This window comes from Euprymna scolopes, chromosome 21 (genome assembly GCF_053919585.1).
Source record: "Euprymna scolopes isolate OS-2025 chromosome 21, ASM5391958v1, whole genome shotgun sequence".
Lineage (NCBI taxonomy): Eukaryota > Metazoa > Mollusca > Cephalopoda > Sepiida > Sepiolidae > Euprymna > Euprymna scolopes.
In genome coordinates, this window is record NC_136502.1 from 39,981,717 (window position 1) to 40,000,951 (window position 19,235).

The 19,235-nt window shown below is 32.5% G+C and overlaps 1 protein-coding gene across 40 annotated transcripts in view; it reads right to left on the minus strand.

Moving 5' to 3' along the window:
- LOC145242141 (protein hu-li tai shao-like) overlaps positions 1 to 19,235 on the minus strand; it is a 271,491-nt gene that overhangs the window by 194,192 nt on the left and 58,064 nt on the right. For 12 of the 40 annotated variants that reach the window (XM_080105114.1, XM_080105105.1, XM_080105103.1 and 9 more), the window contains exon 1: positions 18,379 to 18,791. The exons of 27 other annotated variants lie outside the window; for them this stretch is intronic. The gene's annotated coding sequence lies outside the window, so the exon portion shown is untranslated. Of the gene's footprint in view, positions 1 to 18,378; positions 18,866 to 19,235 lie in introns of those variants that run through there. One more of the 40 variants, XM_080105110.1, reaches the window with a different exon arrangement.

A 19,235-nucleotide genomic window follows, 5' to 3' on the forward strand; every position in this document is an offset into this window, starting at 1 on the left:
ACACAGGAGAGGGAGACGACTTATCACCTGAATTCTTAAATACAGGGCAAATACTGATGAGGTTTTCCAGGGTGTTGGGAAGCACTTCTCCTTAAGGCAATGCTTAAACAGTTTTGTAAGTATCGGGGCAAGTTCTGGTTGAAGGTTTTTCAACACTATAATTGGAATGTCGTCAGGGCCAGTTGCTTTACTGGAATCAAGGTTCTTGATTAGCTTGACGACCTCACGCACAGATGTTGCATAGTGTGTTGTCTGTTATAAGGGGAAATACGGGGAGTTGATTGCCTTCGGCACATAGGGTAGAATTAGCTGCAAAGTTCTTGGCAAATAGTTTGACCTTGTCTGATGCTGACGAGATGACCTCAGGTTCATTGATGATGGTTGGGATAGAACACACACTTCTGTTCAGGATCCTGTTTGCTATTTGGCAGAACTGGTGGGAACCAAGCCGCTGATCAGCTACTTTGGATTTAACGGACTGAGCATATAGCTCTCTTGCATTTTTTTATTACTCTTTTACAGTGGTTGCTGGCAGTCCTGAAAGCAGCTTTAGTCTCAGTACATCTATTACGTTGGTAGCTATGGAAAAAGTGATTTCTGTACGCGATGGCAGCAGCATATTCAGGGGAGAACCATGGCTGGCTGTTAGGTTTTTGTTGGAAATTTTGGATGGAATGAATCGGTCTATGCCTACAATTAACCATTCGGTCATGTCTGATACTATGGAGGACACACCCTTTTTAAACATGGAATGCAGGGGTAGATCACATATAAATGTACGGAAGCTATCCCAGTCAGCCGTACAGTATCGATATACAGTACGGTGGAGAGGTACATCTGAAGACTTATTGCATTTTGTTTTTATCTTAACTGATACAACTGAGTGGTCGGAAGATCCCAGAGGAGACAGAACGGAACATGAACATAGCTCAGGGGAAGTTGTATAATATATCTCCAGTAATCAAGAAATGTTTCAATTAAAAACATACAAGTAAACATAAAACAGTCATGTTTCGTTTAAACAGTTGAATCTAAAAACTTTAAATTAACAAAATTTCAGAATTTTTTAAATGAGGATTGATAACTATGATTATATTTGATAATTATGATTATTTGAAATGAGGATTGATAACTATGATTATATTTGATAACTATTATTTGATAATTATGATTATTTGAAATGAGGATTGATAACTGTGATTATTTAAGCCATGCGGTTTAATGGTTAAAGAACATTGGTTAACAATCAGTTCCAAATAACAATCTTCCGGGGGTTGAAAGTTCAATCCTTACTACAGCTGATAACTAAGAATAAGATAAATTAATATGATCATAGCTGACAGAATAAGAACCATCAATCGCTTTAATAAAAAGTTCAATTCAAAGTTCTATCCAAGTTGTCAAGTTCTACTAGAGGGTTTCCAGGTTCAAAAATATGTGCTGAAGAATGTCAGAGATTCATCACCTCCATCAGTCTTAAACAGACAATCGATACCCCTGTGAAGGTGGCTGCACATGTAATTGTGAAGCAAGGGTTGCGCAATCTCCAACCACACTTCTGAATTGGCACTGCTAAATTCCAGTAGCAAGAAAAAAATTCAGGACAACTGGAACTAATACTGAAATAAGCAGCGAGTCACATACTATCAGTACAATTGACTTTTAAGATCATTCTTTCAGCAGTAAAAGAAACAATAAAAAATAGTGGGATAAGGAAAGAGTTGAAAAGAAAATCTACAAGAAGATTTTTCACTGCTGGATTAGTATTATCAGACGGGGTTAATGTTAAAGAGAGTTGAAGAAAGATTATAATTAGAAATTCCCATAACTATGAAATATGTTATTTTTAAAAATTGTACTTTTTGTTAATTTTTTTTTCATGAAAAGCACTAAGTTAATATTAAATAAGATAAAAGAGTACATAATTTTACATTTTGTTGAACTTAACAAAATAAAAATGAAATATTAATAAATAAAAAAAAAATGAGAATTTCAATGGTAAGAAAATTCATCTTACGGAAAAATCTATAAGATCAAACATCTACAAATCATTTCATCAAGTATAATTAGCCGAAATAGATTAAAAAAAAGAAAAGTAATTGATCAGATTAATCTGTTCTGGTGATTTAAAGAGATGACTAATAAGAGTTGATTAGTGATCAGAAATGTATACAAACTTGAAAGCAAAATCAATAACAGGTTAAAGAGAAAAGTTAAATTCAAGGCCATTGCTGAGAGGAAAAAAAAAATAGAAAAAGGTGACTAAACCACGGGTTATCGGTGGCCGTGACTAAACCCGTGAAAAAATATTAGCAAATTGTTTCATTATTTGGTTTCGTCAACTTTTTTTTTTTTTTTTTTTTTTTTTTCATCACAGCTAAATAGGCGCAATATATATATTCAAGCACGTCTGATTGAACACGGAAGAGTTATTCTTATTTCCGATTTTTCTGGATATCTTTTCAATTCGCCGAGCAGTCTTTTTTTATTTCAGCTGGCAGGTTGTATAGAATGGCATCCAAAAGCTGTTATTCAGCCATATTCTTCTCGAGCACTTTCTATCGGTGCATCAGATCGTCATCAGGCGCGATTGTTGTTGACCCACCGACCAGAAAAAAAAAAAAAAAATAAAAAAAAAAATAATAATATATTATACTTGAATAATGACTTGCTGCGAATAATATATATATATCCCCTCCAAACCTTTGGCCTTGATGGAGGGGGAGACTAAAATTGTTATGGTTTCAAATGATCTGAAATCACAGTAAGGGGAGACTTGAATCCAAATATTTCTCATGTTTTATCTCCCCCTCTTTGGTTTTCATATATAAAGTTAATTTCAGTGTATAAGGATTATTTGATACTGGAGATATTCATAATCATACCCTATTTCTAAAAGAGGGGCGATATAACATATGAGAAATATTTGAAATAAAGTTTCCCCTTGCTGTTATTTCAGATCATTTGAAATCATAGCAGCAAGTTTTAGTCTCCTCTTCATCAATGTTTTGGGGAAATATCAGATATTTTGTAATTCATATGCAAAACTAAAGAAACAAATGACTATGACTGATTTATTGATAAAGATACAGTATCTTTCCACCCACAAAAAATCCTTTACCATTAATGCGTTCAAGGGTGCTGAAAACGAAAATAACAAAATCCCAGGAAACAAGTAGTTTCTAAGATATAAAGAAATTATAGTTTTAAAAAGTGGGAGATCACTTTTCTTTATTAATTTAATGTAAAACGAACACCCACTTTATAGCCACCTTTTTTTTTGGGGGGGGGGCTATTATATTTTTTAGGGGTGGTGTTTATTTGGTAATTGTGATCTGGTAAACCAACACAAAACCTACCTTAAAAAAAAAAAAACTTGTTTTCTATAGGTCTTTGGATGTACTGAAAATGAATACTGCATAATAAATTTTCTGCAAATAAGTATTTTTACAGGTATTAAACAATGTAATTTGTTGTTATAAGTGGTGGCCATTGTTGTACGCGCAAGCATGTGCATATTTTTACTTAATACCCAGAAAAATATTTATTTGCGGAAAATTTAAATGCGATATTCGTGTTTAGCACACCCAAAAGCCTACAGAAAACAAGTTTCTTAAGGTAGGTTTTGTGTTGGTCTACCAGGCCACAATAAACACCATCCGCGCGCGTATGTGTGTGTGATATATATATATATATATATATATATATATATATATATATATATATATATATATATATACACACACACAAACACACACACACTTGTAGCCAAATTGAATATTGAAATCCTATCTTTGGTTCTATGGGACAAAGTTACATGAAAATTTGCAGGCTTTTTAAAGATTATAATACTATTCTATGGTTAGAATTTTATCACAATTGGTAAAAAAGAACCTATATTTTTAAACCAATAAAAGATGTCCAAATTTGCCTACATTTGTATATATAGTGTCATGGCAAGCCAACTTTAATTTAGCTGCTTTTGGATGAATTTTGCTTATTTAAAAAAAAAATTTTTTTGTTGCTTGGTTGTTTCCCCTGTGGCCTTGCCAGGCCACTAATATACCTATAAAGTTGCTCCTCTAATTACTAGAATGATAGAAATCTTCTTCAGATTCTAGTTTCTTTTCATGTCATACATGAGACGTTTGGTATTTTGTCATCTTTTCCTCTCAGTTCTGTTTAACCCAGCATCAGTTGGGACTAAATTTAGAAATGTGCAAGCAAATAAGAATTAAAAACTACAATTATATCACTGAGCCCCGTACAAATGCCAGGGAAACACAGCTAGTAATTAATCCTTTTGGTAAAAAGCAAAGTGTAGCATTGGTTCTGATACTACTCTTCATCTTCCACGTCCTCGGTCAGTGAAGAAGAAATCCTTGTAGACTGCGGCAATTTTTATTTTTGTCCCAATCCCAATTGCTCCTTTTGTTAGAGCTGGATTTTCCCTCACATTAAAACCGGTTTCATTGAATGTATATATGCCTAGAACTTAGGGGCCGACTTGAGAGGGGTGGCGGATGAAGACAACTCCGGATTCAGTTTTAAAAAAATAAACAAAAAAAAACTGGAGGTGTATTGGTTGATTATATAAAATTAAAAAAAAAAAAAACCAAAAAAAAACAAACAGTCTCCAACTTTAGCAAAGCTCACTAACTCCCACCTTTGCATATACCAATTACTTAGCTCAGTCAAAGGAATGTAGACATCAGACAAAGAATCTTTAATTAGTTTTTCTTTAAAAACAATTTTGAGGAATAATAGACAACTCCTCATTGCTATAAAATTAAAGTTCATTAACTCCTGAAAGGAGGAATTTGTTTACAAAAGTCAACCAATGTTTTATAGCCTAAATAGTTTAAAAGATTTTATAAATGACACATGTGTATACTATCATAGTCTTTTTCACACCGTTCCTTTTCTTTTTGCTGCTGGCTCTCTTTGACAATCATTTATTATCTTCTGTTTTTCTAACGTATTTACAACAGTGTTTACCCTTGTTGGGTCAACTCCTCCTCTTTGGCGAGTACCATATCCTGAATCTTGATTGCTCACATACCGCTGTCTTGAATGAAGTATCAAGAGATGGTTAGTTAATCTCAATCACAAATGCCAAAGGCAGACCACTTGTTGACCTGAGAGCTCAGCCAAGTTTTCTATGGTAGTTGTAGCTCACTTACTCACTTGTCCAGCGACATGATTGCACCAACAAGGTAGAGATGTAGGGAGGAATACATTGTGGATTAATTTACCACCTGCATTTGCAGACACCTGTCATAGTGTAGCTTACATAAATCTCTATTTTATATTGTACATTGTTGCTTTAGTATTATTAGACTGGGATAAGGATCAGGAGAGATGGATAAAAATGATCTACAAAAATGTTTTTTGGCATACCACTGAAATATCTAGATAGTAGCTTAAAACAAACAATTTGAAACAATTTTGTATCCAGCCATGACAATATCTGTCATAAAAAAAAGAAGTTTAATCCTGTTGTGACATTTTCGCATATTGCAAATTATCCGACAGACTCAGGAATGAAAAGACCAGAAATAACTTGTGTTTTGAAATTCTGTCATGGTCTCCATTTGTTGATGATCACTAAAACTACCCGTACAAGATAGAGTTTGTTTGTTTTTTAATCGAGTTTTAACTCCTTTAGATTTGCAGTATTCTGTCTCTACCCAAGCACATAAACAGGATTATGTCAAGAAGAGCAAGACTTTACCTTGCATGGACAGTCATTCACTATAGGGAGACTGGCATCTATAATGTGCTAAAAAATATTTAATTTTATAGCCTTATACTTAGCTTTGAAATTCATTAAAACATTGGTTATAAGTAGGACTATGACAACAGAATATTCTTATCATTGTTTTGACTCTCGAGTATATATATGACACAGTTAATCAACTGAGAACCACATCACTCTATATAAAAGTATATAATATATCAATGGATACACACTCGAGAGTCAAAACAATAAACAGAATATGCTGTTGTCCTAGCCCTAGTTATAAGCAACTTGCAAGGATAACATTATAATGGAGTATTTTTTTGTCAGTCAAATACATTTCAAATCTATGCATGAAAATTACAAATTCGACATGACGCCTTATTTAAATGTTACGTTCTTCATAGGATGATCAACATGTAAATACTGCAACTGCTAATACTTCTCAAAACACTTATAGACTCCAAAATTATTAGAATTGCACCAATTTGAGAATAAAGCACTCTTGGCATGTCAGGTGGGTCATAATTCAATATTAAAATTCCAATACTATATTCCTACTATATAAAGGTTAACGAGTATTAGACAAAATTCCACAAAAAAAATTGTATGAAACACACTTCTCATAACAAGTGGGTTTCGGCCGGTAATGTATGAAGAAATGCACCCTAAAATTATCTTGCTGTCAATTAAGTTAAAGGGGGAAATATCTAACCGACGGTCCATGTCTGTTATGGAGAAAATATTAACACCTTCTTTACTTATACAGTGAAATATCCCTGAATAAGCCATTATTATTATTATTATTAATAATAATAATAATGATGATGATGATGATGATGGCCACAGGAGTAGAATGTCATACGAAGAACACCGAACGTAGTGTCATAATTAATTGCTGAAGGTTTAGGTTTTTTTTGTTTTTTTTTCCTATAGTTTAAACATAAACCATTAAAAAGAAACTTTTGAAAAGACCAAAATACACTTCTAAAGTATATTTCTCCTAAGCATGAATTAGATAAAAGGGATAAATAAGGGGTGAGGCAGAAAAAAAAAAAGCTATCAAGACGTCTTTCAGCCAACCCTTTTCAAGATTAACGTTGGCAACGGGGGGGGGGCATCGTTTAAAAACGTGGTCAAAAGACCATAAATTAATAATGAGGGTAAAAAAAAAAAAAGGAAGAAATTGTATAGAGAATAGGAGAAAAAAAAAAAAGAGAAACAATCTCAGCGAATACCCATATGTTCTAAATTATGGGTATACTCTCTTTGCTATATGTCATATATGTATAGCCAGGCAGTTCTTCATACACATTATATACCAATTACCCAACGTGTACAAATAACAAACGCTTATATTTATATGTTGGGCGTTTGAATTATTATTAAATATCTGGATAAGTCTGAAACGATATCAGCATTGAATGAAGGTTCAAATTGCATTTGGTCGCCTCCCACCCCACCCTACCCAACCCAACCACCACCACACTCGTAATTTTCATGGAAACTGGTGTACATTAAAATATTTTTTTCATTTTGTATACAATTTGAAATATTCTTTTTATCAGGATGACACCATTCACCTTCACACAAACATAAGTTTGACACAAGGTTAATTTAATATGATGCCTAGCACTGTAAAAGTTAGGACTAGTAAAATAAATAATTTCAGCTCTTGATGAATGGAAGGTGACATAGGTAAGATTGTGATTGATGCAATGCCTACCGATTTTTGTACAAAGGGAGAAGGAGTGACCTATCAGAAATGAAACACATTTAAAATGTGAACCTGAATACAAGTCATTATTTTATAAAGTTGAGCCATGCATTGTATTAGCAACAAAATTAAAACATCAAATTCATATTAAAATAAAACAACAACGTTCTAATATACTGAGCAGGCGTCTGTGACTATTTAAGATTAAATCATTTGCATATTTACTTTAAAAAAACATCTCATTAATTCACTATTATTTTTTTCTAATTCAACAAGTGTTTCTATTTTTTTATATAATGGATAGAAAAGTTAACACTTTAGGTGAAAAGGATTTTTCTAGTCAGTTTACTTTCTGAATGTTTCCTCAATTTTCCTCAGCAACGCTGAGTCACAGGCCCTGCTACTACAAAGAAAAATGAAAGTGGAGACTCTTGAGTAGAATAATCTTATGTTTTATGCTACATGATACACCATCTATTTGTATAAATGATGCCTAAAAGCTAAAAATATAATCTGCAATGGATATGACATTACATTTTATACAACAACATAATGTTTTTCAGTATGAATAAAAAAAACGTCTTGATTTAATGAAGATAAAGATTTTCTCTAACATCTTCAATATTTATAAATAAACAGAAATAAATAATTGAATCAAGTATAAAACGTTTTTGATAATAAAAATGAAAAATATTTTAAAATAGAAAAAAAATCGACAGGATTCAATCAATTTTATGAAAGTTCAGAAAGCTAATTCAAACTCATTTTAAGATGTCACAAAAAATATTTTGAGGACATCTATAACAAATACAGTGCATGTCTCTCTTCAGGGATGCAAATGAAAGCAAAAGCCTATACCAAGATCAATCTTTTGGAGTAAAACGTTCATGAAAGTAATCAAATGGTTTTCATAATATCGTGGAGTTTTTGTTTGTGCTGAACATCAATAAAAATTGAAGATGGCATTTTACTACAGAGCTTGAAAATTGATTATAGAAAAACAGAATATATGCTTCTGGTTCTTGGAGCAAAAGTACATGGGTCTGCATCTATTCAAGATCAACAACAAAAGTGTCCACTAGTTCCACATAAATTTGTGAAAACAAAGAATACTAATTTGGATTGGATTAGTCTCTTTATGACATATCAACCCTTTACCAGTAGTTGGAGAGAAAAGGGTTTTATACTTTCTGCATTGGTATAAAAACAAAATACAATTTCTTGATGCTCCATAAATGATCATCAGTGAGTGATGCAGTATCTTCATCACTGATTTCAGGTGCATTCACATCATATCAGTACAGACACCTTCACCTGAAACTGGCAGATGAAGATCACCTTTTTGAAAGAAAAGGGCTACACCTTAACATAACACTTTTGAAATGCCAAGTTTGACGTTTTATATTGATTTGAACCCTCCAGCCCACGCCAATCAGAATGCACCACATAGAGAGGAGCCCTTCATAACTAGACAAGCAAATTTCACACATGTTTTGAGAATCTTTTATACCCTTTTTTCCTTGTCTTTGTTCTTTTCACCAAAATCCAGTTGGAAACAATGCTGTGTTTGTAATGTTTTTCAATACTTTTGTTTTCACCGCTCTTATTACGATAATTTTTATAAGAGCTCTGCACAACGATTGTTCCACAAAGCCCCTGCAACAAACTTCTATTGGGTCACATTGGATATTCCAGGTATTCCACCAACTTGACTAATTTGCAGTGTCTGATGTTCTTAATCTCATTAACCAGTCTGATGTATTCACATGTATTGAGAAGGACAACGTGCAAATAATGAACCATTTTATGCTGTCGGTATACAGAATTACCTTGGATCTGATTGATATTATGTTTGCGTCTAGGAAATTTTAGTCATGTTTATAGGACCACTATCAACTGCCAATCAGCTGAGAGAGATATCAAATATACTTAATTAGGCACGGCCAAAACAGAAGGAGGAAAGGAGGAAGTAAGTATGTTTTGACAGAGTCTCTCTTTAAAAATCTACCAAAAATCAATTATTCAATCAATATGAAATTTTCACCGATTATTAAATGAAGAATGAACTTTCTAATGGTGTACTTTGTTTTGCTTTTTTTTCATAATCTATTTTTTTTTTTTTGCCTACACCTCCACGCCCCTTATTTGTGGGTACAAATATGCTTAAAATAATTAGCCGACACTGAGCAAAATATATTGCATTGTGAGGAGGGTGAGGATTGTAGATAAGACAAAAAAAGAAAAGAAAGAAAGAAAACTGTGCCTGTATCAGATTTTAAGGTTGAAAATCCGAATTTTGAATGTTTTATTTTTCATCTTTTGTGTTTTTTAAATGTGAAATTTATTGAATATGTTAATAATAATTGTTATCTTTCAGATTAGCGAAAAAAAAAAAAAATGTATATTTTCATTAATTTTGCGAAAAACACCACTTTTAAATTTTTGAAAAATTAATAATTTTTTTTTAGCGATCCCAATATTGCTAATATATCATTGAATAGGAAATGCTTTGAAGAATCAATACAAAATCGATAAATAACTGCACATTTTTACTAAAAATACAATTTCTTTTGGCAATTTTTTGTTGATTCACCTATGGTGGACCAAGCATGATACTAGATGCAGGAGTTGTTTTCAACACATATGAGGCCTAGCATTCCCAAAATGGTCACCCATCTAGTACTGGCCAGCCTAATTGTTGCTTAACTTCGGGGGTTGTTTAAGCAACATTATATATATATATATATATATATATATATATATATATATATATAAAAAACATTGTTTCCGAAATGATCGTATAATTTATTGGCTTTATTGTGCTCCTTCTTATGAAACGGATTTTTAATTTTAATTTTGAATTATAAATTATAAATTACCTTACCAAATATAAAAGTAGCTCTAGAATATTTGCCTATTGAGCTTTGATACATCGGCTTTACAACGAGCATTATTCTTTTCCTGTATTTTAATTAAATTAGTATTTTTACTATAACATTAAAATACACTCTGCTCAATAGAAAATTACTCTAACCCCCTTTACATATATATATATGATTGTTAAGCTGGATTAAATCCGACGATATGAAATAAAATGGAGGTGGAAGGACCTTGATACTCACCGTTTCGCCCGATTTATGCGGGCTTCTTCAAGAGGGATGGTCATTCATCCCTCTTGAAGAAGCCCGCATAAATCGGGCGAAACGTTGAGTATCAAGGTCCTTCCACCTCCATTTTATTTCATATATATATATATATATATATATATATATATATATATATATATATAATCTCGCTTATGAAAAAAGAATTAAAGCCTTCACTTAATCGTCAAATTAAATGTTAAAAATACATGGCTAAATATAGTTTATTTAGTCCTATCCATGCGTCCGTAGTTCATTTTAAACTATCATTAAATTTTGTTTGATTTTTTAAATTTTGCTAAGCAAATCTATAGAGTGATATAAAAAGTTAAAATTATTTGAAATCCATGTACTTATATTATAATATTTTTGCATATTCTTATAGCAAATCATCTTAAATCTTATTTAGACAAAAAAAAAAAAAAAAAGTAATTGGTTCAAAAACCTTTTAAAAAAAATATTTAAATATTTCATAGATCGAGACAAAAATGGCGGTGAATGGTGTGATTTTGGAAAATTTTAAATTTAAAATTCTCTTAAAAAAAGTTTCATATTATTCCACTTTTCATGATAAAATTCAGGCTTTTCTCTTTCTGGAAAAAAGAAAGCTACTCAAGAATAATGAATTTTAATAGATTTTAATTTGTTTTAAAAACAACTACTTGTTTATTTTTCAATTTTTTGCCTGTGCTTATATTTAATGCCCCACATTTGTAGGTCTTCATTCTAGCTTTACCAAATTAGCTAGATTAAAATTATTTTGCCATTTGTACTGGCCTCTATTGCTTTAGACACTTAATTCACAATTGCTTCATAAGTGCCTGGTCATGTCGCTAATGGTACTGACCATTGAACAAAGCTTTAGGACAGCCATTAAGTGCATGTTGCAATATTTCTTTTCTTGTACACAAGTGAGGGGTGGTCTCGGTTTTTTTTCCACATACATGAATTGGGTGGACTCAATAAGATATAATATTAATTAAAATATTGATAAGAATTGAACTTTGTTGAAATTCAACCACCAATAATCAGTTCAGGTAATTCTTTACTGCTGGACTCCTTCCCATTTCATCCAAGACTTCTGCTGATTTTAGTCAAATGGGATTTAATCTTCGCTTTTTTGATTCCACTTTGTGTCTAACAATTTACAATATCACATACTTGGTCTAACAAATCAGGGATTACGAAATTGAATCTACAGTATTCACTTATTAAAAACCATAAAAAGGTATGACTGCTGCCATTTCCAGCTTTGAGCAAAATAGTGATTTGTGTTCAACTGATCATATGCACTTATTCATTAACAATAGTGTTTGGTTATGAAACAATCTAAATGGGGTTACTATGCTGTAGAAGTAGCTTATCCTGCCTTGACAGAATTCAAAATAGACTTCATAGCTTAGTGGGGGATGCCCTTTTCTCTTCCCTGCAACCTCTTTCTCACAGAAGAGACGTTGCGAGCCTGTCTTTGTTTTATCATTATTTCCATAGCAAGTGTTCGTCCGAGCTCCAATCTCTGCCCCCCCCCCCGTCAATCTTTCACAAGAAACACCCGGCTAGCAGAAACCACTGTCAAGAAATTTCCCCACTCTTTATCTGTGCGTAAATCAAAACGTACATTCCATGAACAAAGCTTCTTTCTTAGAACTGCACGCCTGTGGAACTCTCTTCCATTTGCCTGCTTCTCAGCTGACTACAACTTGGTTGTCTTCAAGTCCAACATAAACAAATTCTTGATGACCCTCTCCCTTAAGTAATGCAATTTACCAAATTTCCATTACTAACGATTATTACAATATTATCCCATTGACTACTGTACATTCTATAACTTTTATCTTCGAACGGCCTCCAGGCCTTGATAAGTGGTGACTCCTATGTAAAAAAAAGAAGAAAAAAAAGTAACCTCAAAAAGCAGCCATCAAATTAATCTCATTCCCTTCCTTCCTCCTCAATTTGCTCAACGTGAAAAGTAATTTTTTAATATGGCAATTCAATATTATTAAAATCATTAAAAAGAAAATTTAAAAAATTTTTCTGATGAATTTTATTAAATGTTCAGTTGTTCTAAAGTGCCTGTTGGTCATACAAAAGTTCAAGTACCGTTTTTTTTTTCTTTTCTCTTTTAATAAAGATTGTTCCAAATGTCTTGTTCTCTCCCATAAGCAAAATAACCAATACTGATACAAATGAAAGAAACACTAGAGATTAAAGATTAATTTTTGATAGATGGTCAGTATGAATTTTGCCATTTTGCAACAGAAAATGATCTGTGTCTACTTACGAAATGCTGGGATTAAAGAGACATGAACATTAATCAAATCTATTAAAAATGATAGCCATCTACAAATATCAGATAATTGAAAAATGTCACTCCAAAGAGGCTTTCAAGAGATAGACCTTCCATGTTTGTCACTCCAAAGAGTCTTGAAAATGTACCTTCAGTTATAGCCATACAAAATCCAGATCAAACAATCTCTTACAAAGATGGCAAAACATGTTGGAATATACCGGTAGTTTGAAAACAAGACTAAAATTCTCCAAAATGGGTATGGTTCAGTGATTATGCCCACTTCTCTCTATTAGGCTAGGTTAATAGAGAAAAGTCTGGGTTCTGGTGGTCTCAAGTGCTAGATGAACACCTTCACAAAACATTGCATCACTCGGGTCATCATTTTGATTAGAGAATAGCATTAGAGTCAATGTTACATTGCGGCACTTGACAAATTCTGGAGGTCATTTGGTATCCATTATTGTACGAGTAGAAAGGAGCAATACAAAACACTGATAACATCGTAATAGAGTGGCTGGATTATTACATTGCAGTTCGACTGATCAGCAAACACTGCGTTCTAAAATGGTCAACACATCCAACAGATTTCCAGCTTAGGGTATTTGAAAGACTGCAATTGCAGAACTCAAAGTAATATTATTCCACAGATTGCCTATTAATAGAATTGGCCATCTTGCTTGATGGTTTAAAATATGCCATTAATGCCAAGGCACACATTTAGAACATGTCTTGTAAAAATTCAATTTTATAATAAAGACATGCTGAATGAACATTCATTTTAATTATACTTTCACCTTTTAGGAAATCCAAAATTTCTTCTTTCTTGTCTGGTTCATAAGTTATGAAAGTATAGATGGGTCATATTTATAATGAGACACCATATCTATCTATCTATCTATCTATCTATCTATCTCTCTCATATATATATATATATACACACACATATATATATATATATATATATATATATATATATAAAAGTGACCTAATCTGTGTGAGGAACAGTCTCTACCAAACTCTTCTTTCAATTTTTTGTCTACAGACTTAGCCAGAAGAAATAGCTGCTAAGGGGTCAAAACTTTAAAAAATTGGAACTTGGCAGGCTACTAAATGTGTTATTTCTATGCATGCACAAATATACATTTATAGCTTTAATAATGTTATTTTTTAAGTTTTTATATGTATATAGATTTAAGTCAAACAGTAATGAATAAGGCTGGAGAGCTATATTTTTAGTTTCGATTGTAGCTGCTAGAAACCACTACTATATATTGGGTACAATATAATAATCAATAGAGTATTGGCTCTATAATAATGAATATAATATTAAAATATCATATTTAAGTGTATTTTACAACCAAGCAATGCTGGGTGGCTTAGTATATATATCGTTAATTCACTACTCGCATAGCAGCAGCCGTTTAGCATAATGGTTAGAAGCCTTGACTGTCGTACGGGTGGTCGGGTTTCGATCCTGGCTTGAGGTAGTTGCCTGTCTAGCCACACTGATGAGCTGTGATACAGCGAAACAGTACTGTATGTGGATGACTCTCTCTCTCTCTCTCTCTCTTTATATATATATATACACACACACACACACACACACACACACACAGAGTAGATCCCGGGACACAGAGGCCCTATGATAAGTTTTTTTATTTTTTTCAGATTACGATGTGAAATACAATGTTTTTCTGACACTTGGTTACGGTATTTGCACTACCTTATGGTGTTATTTATAATGTTATTTGATTATATATGTGTGTATTATACATTGTACTGTATATTGTTACTAATTTTTAATGCCATATCACGGGATTCTACTATATATATATATATATATATATATATATATATATATATATATATATATATATATATATATATATAAAGAAAGTAAAGGAAATTTGTTAGAAATGGATACATCTACAGCAAATATGAATTGGATGGAACTTTTCACAAAAAATCTATTCGTGTGCATAAAATCTTTTTTATACCTTTTTTTAATAGCGAGATCTAAACTGTAATTACACAGGATTATGTTGATACTGAATTTCACTATTTATCATTATCAAACTACTTTCTAGTGGGGCTTTACAAAATTTCAGTTATGCAAATCTTATTTTCACCATTTGCGCCACACCAGTTTTTTGTTTATTTTTTGTTTATTTTTTTTTAACATCTACGAATGTCCAAGCATTACGAGTCCATACTTGTGCAGCTCTTGCAGCTATTATAATATTCTGCTTGGCCTTTTGGCCCAATCCAGAGTGTCCTCTTTTTGACGAGTTTAATCTTCCCCAAATTAAAAGACGACTTCGTTTCTAACTGCCCTCAGATAAGCAATTAAATAAGAACATTAACAACAGCAATTATCTATCCATTTGCACATTCTAAAACTTTTAGACTATTTCCCATGATTTTTTGAGGTCACGTTTGATTTTTATGTTTCCTAGCTATAGAGGTCTGATGATCATAATAAGCTCCAAGAAGGCAGCTCCTCTAAATGCAACCTGCTGGATCCATCATACTCTTTCCAAGAGTCACTTAAATATTTTAGGAGTCAAAGTATTTGAGTAGATTGACCACTTCTATAAGGCCACCAGCCATCATTCGCCCATGCATGGAGTATTATTGACACATCTGACCTGATGCATCTACCACTAGTCTCTCTCCCTCTTGAATAGGGTCTAAAAAAGGGTTTCCAATCTAATAGGCCCTACTCTGTCAACTAGGCTCTATCGCTGCAATGTTGCATCCATGTGCCTATTTTACAAGTATTTTAATGGAATGTGCTCTGATTAACTCATTTCACTTGTGCCCCCTCGACAAACCCACTTAGCAGCAAAATCACACCCCTTCACCGTTGAGGTCCCTAAATGCCAGAAAGCTTTCTACTCTAATAGCTTCTACCCTCAAACAGCTAGACTTTGGAATTCCCTTCCTGCTATCTGTTTCCCTGACTGTACTGATATGCAGAAGTTTAAATGTAATGTAAACCAACATCTTGTTAATCTTTCTTAGGCATGGTCCCAATTAGTAGTCCTTTATTTCCCAATGGCAATTATACCTTGTTTGGGGTGAAGGTTAGTATTAAAAAAAAAAAAAAAAAAATTATACCCTATCACACATAATCATTGCTGGACATATCTCCAAGCTTCATCCGAAATTGCTATATGGGTTCATTTGTGGTCCATTAATTTTATATATGCTATATGGATAATATTTAAAACTAGTCTGGGTGGCTGGTGTTGCCCGAGTGTTTGGAGGTGTGTGTTGAGCAAAAAAGAAAAAAAAAAAAAAGTGGCAGTAGGCGAAACTGTACCACAAAGGAGGAAGAGAATGTGAAAAAAAAAACGTGACGTCTTTGCTGTTGCGTCCATTGTCAAAGCAGAAGTGGCAAAGGTTTAAATTAAGGCTAGTCAATCGAAAAGAGGGAATGACTTTCAAAAATATCAGCAAAAAAAGCGCCCCCTCCTTGTAGAAAGGTGCCCAGTTGAGGGTAAAGGAATTAATGTTGTTTAAGCCAATGTTTTTATATTTGTCATCCGAAGGGTCGAGCTTCAAAACGATACCGATCTTGTGAAAATCCATCGCCTCTGTTGAAAGTTTTAGGCAGACATACATACAAACTTACATACATACATTTAAACAGAGAGGTGAGATTTATATTACAGATAATAGGGAGAACTGAAATAGCATTCACTGTTTGTACATTACCGATTTCATTTTTTTTTTTTTTATAATGCAGATGTTACCCTGGGTAGTTCAGAATAAAACGAAAATAGTCTTTTAGCAGACCATATTCTCCTACCTATAAAGAATGTCCTAAGGGTGTGGTCATATTTATGTAGAGGGGGGGGGCAATTTGGTTATATTTATGCGTTTTCTTTAAAATGACAAAAGAATCATGAAATCTAACATTGAACAAAAATATAGCTTTACCTGACTCTAACAACATTTAAAACATAGTTGAATTACGCAAACTTAAAACGTTCATAACTTTAGTTATGCACGATCTACTCACAATTTTTACTATAGTCTGTTCTCAATTAAGGCTTCCCACCTGCATGTTTTAACGGGTTCAGTCCAACCAAAATAATTTTACTTCTGATATTACTGAGGTTTAAGCCATCAGTAACCAGATAAAAAAAAATGTAATCTGATTTTCTAACAAATTGCAATCATTAAAAACACTCAACTTCAGAAATTTATAACTTTTATAACTTCAATTATGCAATCTCTATTTTCATAAGTTTTGTTTTACAAAATTTGCGGGTCTGTTTTCTTGAGCACATTAACACTTCCAAGTGTATCTCATTATGGAACGGGGGTTTCAGTTTATATATTACAGTTAAACTTTTAGGGATAAATATAAGATTTAATTTTGTGGGATTTCTTCCTGCTTTCAATTTGGCTTTTAGTTTTTAATATTAGAAGCAAGAATATTAAGAATCCAATAAAATCTATTAATAAAAGATGCAATATTTTAAAGTTTCGGTTTTATATAAGAAAAAATTTATTAAATAGAGATCCTTTTAAAAGTGAAGATAATTTGTAATACAAATTCAAATAAAACTCAAAATTTCTCTTTAAATTTAATTGTATTTATTTATTTATATATTTATTTTTTTTGCCATAAATATGAATTAGCAATTTTAAAATAATTAACAAAAAGGTCAGAAACCTTAATAATTTTAATAAACTTTGTTAATAACATTTTTACACAGGATTTCATCAAAACCAACTGATAAGAATTGGAGGTGTAAATTCTCTTTCGACACGTGCATACGCAATAGGTTTTGTAACAAGCACTTCAGCTAAACATGCATGTATATATATATATATATATATATATATATATAAATTTACATGTATATCAACTTGTTTATAAAAGAGAAAGTAATTCTAAATAAGCCAGTGATAACTGCAAAGTGCTATAATGGAATAAATCATCGTAGCAAAAAAAAGTGTGGCTAAATTGCAGTGAAAGTATTTTCCCTGGTGGAAATAGTCAGAGGCAGTTAATGTTGATGCGCAACAAAGAACATTCCTAATTAGTCGGTTTTAAAATAAATATAATGCAACGAATTAGAGAATGATCATGAACTAATTAAATGTACTCAATTCATAATTTAAAAGATGTCTGACAATGTGTGATCCTCCATAGCTTTCAGGTGAATACATGGAGAAGAATTCTTTTTTTTTTTTTTTTTTTCTAGCCAGGTAAGGGGGAAATAGAAAGAAAGAAAATGGGGGGGGGGGCATAGGGTATGCCTTTAAATAACATTAACATAAATTTTTGAACTTATTTTCTATGATGCAACATGTCGGAAAGGCAAGAGAAATTAAGCATGGAACAAAACTGAGTCATGTTTGCAAGTTTTCATTTTCCACTTGTTACCGTTTGCCTGCCACCGCCACCACAGAGTAGTAAGTAGGGAAATAATAATTATAATGATTAATGCCTGCTTTTGTTTGTTCTTACCTTTTCTGGGATGTCCTATTATTCCCCCAGCTATCCACTTTGTTCCCTGTAAAACAGTTATGTTGAAGAACACTTTTTTTTTCTTCTTCCCTTCAGTTGTGGTGAGAGAATGAGTACCAAGGTGGGTGCAGGGAGAGTACTATGCAGCAAATCAAACAACAACCTGACTACAGCCGGCTACTTTGCCACCCACCACTTGGGGATTGTAACGGCTTTCAACACTGTACCTCCTCAAATGACTCATGAACAAGAGGAGGAGAAGACAGAAGGAAAAAAAAAGAAATGCTACTCTAACATTGAAATGTTCTCACACTCATACGAGTGAGTGAGTGAGAGAGCGGGGGGGGGTGCACTTGTGGCAAACCAGTTGAGTGCTGCTCTTCCCTCAGACTGGCTGCCTCTCCCTTTCTCTCTTTTTTTTTTTAGTCATTCTCTTAGTAAGCAGCAGCTGGACTGGTTGTCATGACCAGACCAGCTTTGCCTCAATATTCGTTGGTAGTCATTATAATAACTGACTCAATCAATACATCAGAATCACATGGACAGCAGGAGAGAAAAAAAACAAAAATTTAAAAAAAAACAAAAAACGGTTCTTTAGATTTTTTTATCAATTTTTTTTTTTATATATTGTTTTGTGCTAATTTATAAAGAGAAACTAATATCTTAAGAACAACAAAAAAAAAATTAAAACATTTCTTTATGAACATTTAAAAAAAAACAAAAAAACATTAATATTTTTAACATTAATAAATTTTACTCAAATTTGAACTGAATGAATATATACATAGTAAACTGCGTATTTAGGGAATATAGGAACTCATGTTCGGTTCACAGGGTTTTAAAAATAGTGCTGAAAT